Here is a 7,771-nt window from a genome sequence, read left to right as displayed (position 1 = left end):
CAGGCTTTCGAGTGCCCTTCCTATTCCTAAGAAGCTATTTCTATCCCACGTCTAACTTAAAAGGCACGACCTTCCTTCATCGCCTCCCGGTGGCTGCCAGGATTTCACCTGATCTTGACTGTTTCCTCTTTAAACCCCAGTTGTCCTGGAGCTTCCCTTTAAGTCTGTTTCACAATTTGTTTTTTATTTTTTTTAATTGAGGTTAAGTACACCCAAAAGGAACTCAGCCTCCGCAGTGACTCTTCATCTGTGCTCGTGCTTGCTCAATGTTTTCTTTATGTTTCAATGCTGTGTTTCTTCAGCTTCTTCTCTGCTCCTGATTCCTGGTATTCTTTCTTCAGCGTATTCTGGATGCCCACCTCCACGGCTTTAAATCCTGATTCATTCTGTTGTCTGAGTCTGGCTTCCTGTCTGCTCTGTTTCTACCTCAGCTTCTTCGCTGCACATCTCCTCCATTTTGTTGACTTTTAAAGTCCCATTCCTGACTCCTTTTCCATTTTAGGGATTTCCCCTCTGTGCCCTTGGCTTTCCTACGAGGTCCCTGGTTCAATTCATAGGTTTACTTGTATTATTGCGGGTGACTCTTGATAATGTATACTAGTGCTTTTTTTTTTTTTAAGTCATCTGGCATTTTATCTATTTCAATAGCTTTACATTCAGTAGTCAAAGATGTCACACAGAACTTGTCTACTTCAGTACTGTCTGGACAAGCCTAAAAACCTGATCTTAGACCTGAGGTGTACGCTCCAGCCAGTCTCCTGAGGTAGTCCAGTCGCTGACATCTCCTAACTCAGTTGTGTTCCAGATTGGTCTCTGCTAAAGTCTGTGGAGAGATCTGCTTTCTTTATTCAGGCATAAAGGTGCCCTAAGAAATATTTCATTATTAGCAAAAACTGAGATTAAACATTATTTCCTGGCCTCCACAGTGTTTCAGTAATCCTAATCGATTTCCTACCTGTAATTAGCTTGGAATCTTTACAAAGAAGCTGTCTTATCAGACAGGTGTCTCCAAAGTTAGAGACAGCAGTTAGGCACTAATTATCAGAGCAGTCCCACACAAGGCAGAATTGTTTTACTACCAGAGAGAAGTTGTAGGGCTTCTGTCACTAATTATCTATGTTACAGCCAAGGATATTCTCAAGGACCTCCAGCTGCTTGCCTCAGACAGACTCTGAGAATTTAACTTGGGGCTGCCAAGATAGCCCAAGAAGAAGGACACCACTGCTTCTCTGCCTTGCACCTGGCTGTTTGATCTTACTGGCCTTGATGTAGCCATCCCCTGCCTACATGATTTCTGTAGTTTGCTCTGTTTTGCTGTATACTATATAAGCTTGATTTTTACTTTGTACAAATTGTATTCAGATACCACACTCCCTTGTGTCATTTCTGTTTGTCACTCGCTGAATTCTTTGCCCACCAGGCCAGAACTTTTATCACCCCTCAGAACAAGGGGTCCCCGAAGCAACCCAGTCCGTGGCACAAAGAGACACAGTCTTTTGGGTCAGTCACATTGCCTGTGTTTTCAGGGTCCTTTGTTTAATTTGCCTGTGTTGTTTTGGATCTCTTCTGGTTTTACTTGGGGATCCTTTTGTGAGCAGCTTATCCTTTTATGTTTTTATTTATTTTTAAATGTCTATTATTTATTGACAATTTAATTTATACATACTTTTATCATATCTACCCCCATCTCCCTCTCCTAGTCATCTCAGACATCCCCAACACATCCCTCTACTACTTTCTTTAAAAAACTATCTTTTGTAGCCCACTGGTTCCCATTATTATTGCCTGTCAGGGTATTGCCTGATCTGGCTGGCTTGAACTTTTGCTGGTTACCCTAGCGCTGTGAGGTCATGGGGACAGCAATCTTGTCACATCCAGAAGGACCTTCATGGCACTCTTTTCCATGTGCGCACAGGCTCTGACATTCTTCCTCCCACCACTTCCGCGATATCGCTGGAACCGTGATGGGGCAGGTGTAGAGAGCGGCCTCAACAGCGTCACGTGGCCAGTAAGAACTCTCGGTGGCTCTCCACCGTTGAAAAAGCATCTCTGAGCAAAGTTGAGAGAAGAGCTAATCTAAAGGTATAAGTAAATTCTAGGAGGCTGTGTTAGGAGGTGTCTGTGTAACACAAGAACAGTAGCTGACCACCACCCCAGGGCGTCGTTTACAGGACTAGGCACAAACCTCTTCCCAGGAAAGAAATGCTAAATTCCTTCCATCCATTCCTCTTAGTTAGTCACATAACCTTCATGCTGCTGTTCACTGAACCAGTGAGCACCTCACCTGGTGTCATAGCATTCAGTGTTTACCGATGGGAAACACAAGCTATGGCTTTTCTCATTCGGCGGGCTAATGGGCTAATAACACCTTCCTGCATGATGACACCTTCCTGCATGATGAAAGCTAACAGCCGGGAGGAGGAGGGGGTTTTGACTGCTGACTTCAATACTTTGATAGCTGGACCTTGGTAGTCAGCTACCAAGGCCAAACAGGCCGCTCCCCCCTGTTTCTCTATGTCCTGCAACCAAACTTTGTTTGAACAGCCAATGCTTGAAGAAGAAGACACTAAAGTTCACTGATAGCCACAGAAAGAGGCAAAACTAATGTGCAGTGCACAATAATCCCAGCACTTGGGAGGCAGAGGCAGGAGGATTTCTGAGTTCGAGGCCAGCCTGGTCTACAGAGTGAGTTCCAGGACAGCCAGGGCTACACAGAGAAACCCTGTCTCGAAAAGCCCCCCCACCGCAAAAAACAGGCTGGGGGTTGAGGGGTGGCTGGAGATGGGCCAGCAGTAAGAACATGTGCTGGCTGCTCTTGCAGAGGATCCTGAACTCACTCTGGTCAGCATGGCTCTGGCAGGCCTTGCCCTTTTCCTGTTCCCTCTGCCTTGCTGAAAAAATGATAGATTACATTCCTAAAGCTAGCCACCGAGGTCTGTTCCCTTATTTGGCCACTTCCTCCTCCTGAGGCTGACTACCAAGGTCCAGCTATCAAAGTATTGAAGTCCAGCAGTCAAAAGCCCTGTTTGGCTCACCTAATTATCGTGCCCAATCAAAATATACTGACCATCATCGCTGCATCCTAGCCCACGCTAACACAACCCCCACCCCCTTTTCTCTTCTTAAAAGTTACACCTGCAAGGTCTTTTGTTGCTGCTTTCCTGCCTGAGTCAGAAAGCAGCCATTTTAACCCTCCCTAGCCCCCACTCCCACCCCACAATACTTAATAAAGGACCTCTCTGGGAAAACACAGGTGTTTGTGGTTTGTGCATAATTGGGGTCCAAACGGGAACCCCCTGCTGTACATGGGGATCTCCTACAGATCCAGGTTCCCTTCCCAGCACCTGTTGTCAGGTGGTTCCTAACTGCTGGTTACTCCAGCTTCAGGGGTATGAGATGCTCTGGTCTCCACAGGCGCCTGCACTTATGATATTCATACTCACACCCATATATGAATAATTGAAAATAAATCTAAATTCCTATTTGGAAATAGGAAGTCAATGAAATGAGGGAAGGAGGAAGGGAAAATAAAGCAAAGAAAAGGATTAGATGAAGTAGAAGGGAAGAGTAAAGTTTTGGAGAGAAAATGAAAGCGGAAAGTTTCAAAATATTTTTAAAAACGAAAGACAAAAGCAATAATTAGATTGTTTTAGTGCAAAATTAGGTAAGGAAATTTTAAAAAACACTAAGGTAACTTCAAAATGGTACAAAAAGTATAGTAGAAAGACTAAAAGTGGAAACGATACATAAACAAATGCGTGACCAAGCAAAACGAAAGCACAGAGGGGCTGTAAGTTCATTAAAATAAAAATGCCACAAAAAAAAGAAAAAAAGAAAGAAAGAAAGAAAGAAAGAAAGAAACATAGGAAGAAAAAAGAGAAACCTGGTGTCAGAGAAGCACTTTTTGGGTTTGAAACCGGGCTACTGTTGTGTTATATAGCGAGGAGTAGGGTAAAGGAACTCACCAGTTCCCACAGTTTATACAGGTGCTAAAGCTGTACAGGACTTACTGGGGGAGAGATGGAGGTAGAGAGGGAGGAGGAGCAACGCGTCCATTTTTTGTGTTCTGGCGCTCTCTGCTGGCAGAATTTAGCCTTGCAGAGTGCAGCACCATATGCTCCTACAACACCGTAAGTTTTCTATCAAACCATCCCTTAGACACAGCTTCTTATAAAACCTGATAGGACTTTCTAGAAGCCCTCCAGAGTATTCTCCATTCGGCTAAAAGAGTACTACGAAGTGTGGTCAGTTAGTCGGTCAATGAGAACGTTCATCACCTCTCCATCTTGTACTCACAAGGAATGACCCTCAAATGACCTGTTAATGATGCTTTCTGTAGCATGCTGAGCACAGGCTAAGGAATGAGTCAAGTGAGGTATCCGCAGTGGGCATCGAAACAAGGAAGGAAAGTAAAAATCTCCAGTAACCATGATAAAGACAATTTTAGTACACTATTTCATCTGTTATCTTTTGACAATTTCGTACCCACACCTGCTCCATTTCCATCCCTCATTACATTCTTATCCCCACCACTGAAACCCTTCTTTTTGGGAGCAAATTCACTCCTACTTTGATATCTTTTTTTAAAAAAACACGATATGAGATTAACTATGTTTGTTTGCATGAGTAGTGTGGGTTGGGTACTAGAATGTGGCCAGTCCATCATTGGCACACCACTAAAGAAAGTGACTCGCTTACTGAGCACCCACAGTTGGGGCCTGAGCAGCCTTGCCCAACTTGTGGGGAAATGGTGACAGTCACATTCTTGGGTGGGCCTTGTGCAGGTGTCCAGAGTCCAGGGAGCCAGTGAGAACGTGGCTGTGTGATCTAGCTCTCAGGAGACTCCCTTCCTAAGCATTCCTTCCCAGCCTCTGGTCACATGCTTTCTGCTCCTCTTCCATGATACTCTCCGAGGCTTGGAGGTGGTGACACAGATGTCCCTTTTACTGCTGAGCGTGTCCCAGTTTGTCTGTTCCCTAACAGGTCTCTGTGTTAACAACCTCCGCTCCCAGGAAACGTTTTTTTTTGTAATGGATGCTGGGAGCAGCTGGGAGTAGCCATAATCTATATGGCTCTTTGGGAAGTATGTACAAAGCGATTTTGATGCTCAGTCCTTCAGAGGAACAATGGCAGGAGATTCTTCTTGGGGCCTGTGACCACAGACAGTGGGGGAAACCCACTGTGCAGGTGTGAGTTTCCTGCTGTGCCTTGGGTTTCAAATCTCCTCAGAAAAGTCTTTGTTACCCAGGTAATTGTCCTGTCATTTTGAGTGGTGGGTGGGCATATCAGAAGCTGGGTGAGATTGTGGTTGGGTTTCCACGGCACCTTCTAACACCATGAAAGCTAGCCAACGGGGAGGAAGCTTCCAGCTTGGATTCAGCTTGCTTTTTCTACCTCCTGGAATTCACACACACACACACACACACACACACACACACACACACACACACACGAGTGTTTAGGGCAGTAAGGTCTTCTTGAGGTCTGGGGAGCAAGCAAGGCTACTGGCAGTAGTTTGTAATGCTTTGGGGGCCCTTGGGGCTTTAGGGGCCAACAATTTGTAAGAAGGTGTCTTCCACTTGGTACTGGAATTTTTATCTAAGTAACCCTTGGCTTCTGGGAAGAGCACGGTCCACCTATGTGGTTTTTCCACTTAACGTTTTAAAAAACTATAATTTAAATAAGACTCACAAAATAGTAGGGACTTGACGTACATTCTTAGTACTGGTTAATACACACACACACACACACACACACACACACACACACACCTCTGTCTTCTGTTCCCCACCCACCTGTCACAACACCCAACTCCTCCCCATTTACCTTCGTATCACATCTTCCGCTATCTTCCTGTGTGGCGGGGGTGTCTTTACAAACACCAGGAGACAAAAGGAAATGATCTTCAGGGGGCAAGAAGGGAGTCTGGCTGAAAGTGACTTAGTTAGCCAGTGCTGGTTCAAACTTCTACAGTCTGACACCAGGCAGTTTATTTTAGCCATATTTTAAGCACAGAACAACTTTGGGCACGGGGTGGGGGGTTTGGGGTGTTGAGGGTGTTGGTGGGGTGGAGTTTTCTGATGATAATTAACTCAATCCCTTCTGTACAGCAAAGCTAAAGACATGTTTACTTTGGAACTCTTTACAAAATACATATGGCTTCTTCCATAAAGGTGGCTTCTGTTGACTCAGAAACAATGCTCAGGATAAGGGGCTAGGGAAAATGACTGGGGTAAACATAACCCTCACAAGCCGGGGCTTCTATTGACTGAGAAACAATGCTCAAGATGAAAGAAAGGAGAGTCTGAGATAAACAGACTCTCACCTGGGATTCAGCGGAAGCCTCGCCCTACAGATAACAAAAGACCAGTAGGTAATAAACTGCATCTATTCCCAGTGTTCTAGGTGGAAAACAGGTAAACATCTCCTTCCTCTGAAGTCTGCATATTTAACCTGCCTGGTTTCCCCAGGGTTTATCTCTGTGCTCCAGGACCTTGTACCCTCTACAGCATCTCTATGCCAAGGAACTAAGGAACTTCCCCACCTCATCTAATGGCCCCTTTATATCTTCCTCCACTTGACTGGATTCTCTGGTTCAAAAACAAAAACCAAAACAAAAAGAGAGAAAGAAAGAAAGAAGGAAAGAAAGAAACAAAGAGAGAAAGAGAGAAAGGAAGAGAGAAAGAAAGAAAGCCAACAAAACAAAGCAAAAACCTAGCCTTAGAATTCAAATAGGATTGGCATATTTAGAGAGGATGTTTTGTCTAGCTGGGCCCAGTCACCTCATTCAGAATAACTTTTGCCGGTTCCTTCCATTGACCACTGACTTATATTCTTTAAAGCTGAATAAAATCCCATCAAATGTAAGGGTTCATGATTCGCCAATGAATGACACAGGGACTCAAATAACATGTAAATGCAGAGAGCGTTTTTTATTCTGCAGAAGTCCCGCATGCTAAGATAGAGAGACACCCAAGTGGGCTAGCAGGCCCGATTTAAAGCACATTGGAATTCCAGGGTAGGTGAGCTTTATCTACTCTATCTCTAGGCAATCCAAAACCATTATTGAGGTATGAAGTCTGGGAACTGCTGCTGACCCATTGTCCTTGCCTCAGGCCAGGTGGTGGGCAGCCTCTCATGGCAGGACAGTTTCTGACTAGCTGCCTGAAGCCTGAGGTTTTGGGGTTTGGGGTTTTTTTTTCCTAGTAACTGTCTTGCCTGGCTGATTAGAAGCCTGTCATGGAATCTGCCTGGCCTTCTCACATGTAGATGTATGGACTTTTTATCAACCATCCATCTGTTTATGTACAATGTGTTGAATCCACTTCCTGGCTACTGTGAATAAAGCATCAGTGGGCACAGACGTGCAAGGATCTGTAATACAAGATAGTATGGGCTGGTGAGATGGCTCAGTGGGTAAGAGCACCAACTGCTCTTTGGAAGTTCATGAGTTCAATTCCCAGCAACCACATGGTGGCTCTCAACCACTTGTAATGAAATCTGATGCCCTCTTCTGGTGTGTCTGAAGACAGCTACAATGTACTCATATACATATGCTTGTTTGTTTGTCATTGTTGATGTTGTTCGTTGTTTTAATTTCATGAGGTCCCATCTATTAATCTTTCTCTTTATTTCCTGACTGATTGGTATCTTGTTTAGACATTCCTTACCTAGACCTATAGATTGGAGGGCACTCCAAATTTTTTCCCCTCAAGTAGCTTCAGAGTTTCACGTCTAACACTGAGCATTCTTTTTTTTTTTTTTTTTTTTT

The sequence above is a fragment of the Mastomys coucha genome, unplaced genomic scaffold (genome assembly GCF_008632895.1).
Source record: "Mastomys coucha isolate ucsf_1 unplaced genomic scaffold, UCSF_Mcou_1 pScaffold1, whole genome shotgun sequence".
Classification (NCBI taxonomy): Eukaryota; Metazoa; Chordata; class Mammalia; order Rodentia; family Muridae; genus Mastomys; species Mastomys coucha.
The sequence above is the reverse complement of the archived record's forward strand: the minus strand, read 5'-3'. Positions refer to the sequence as shown.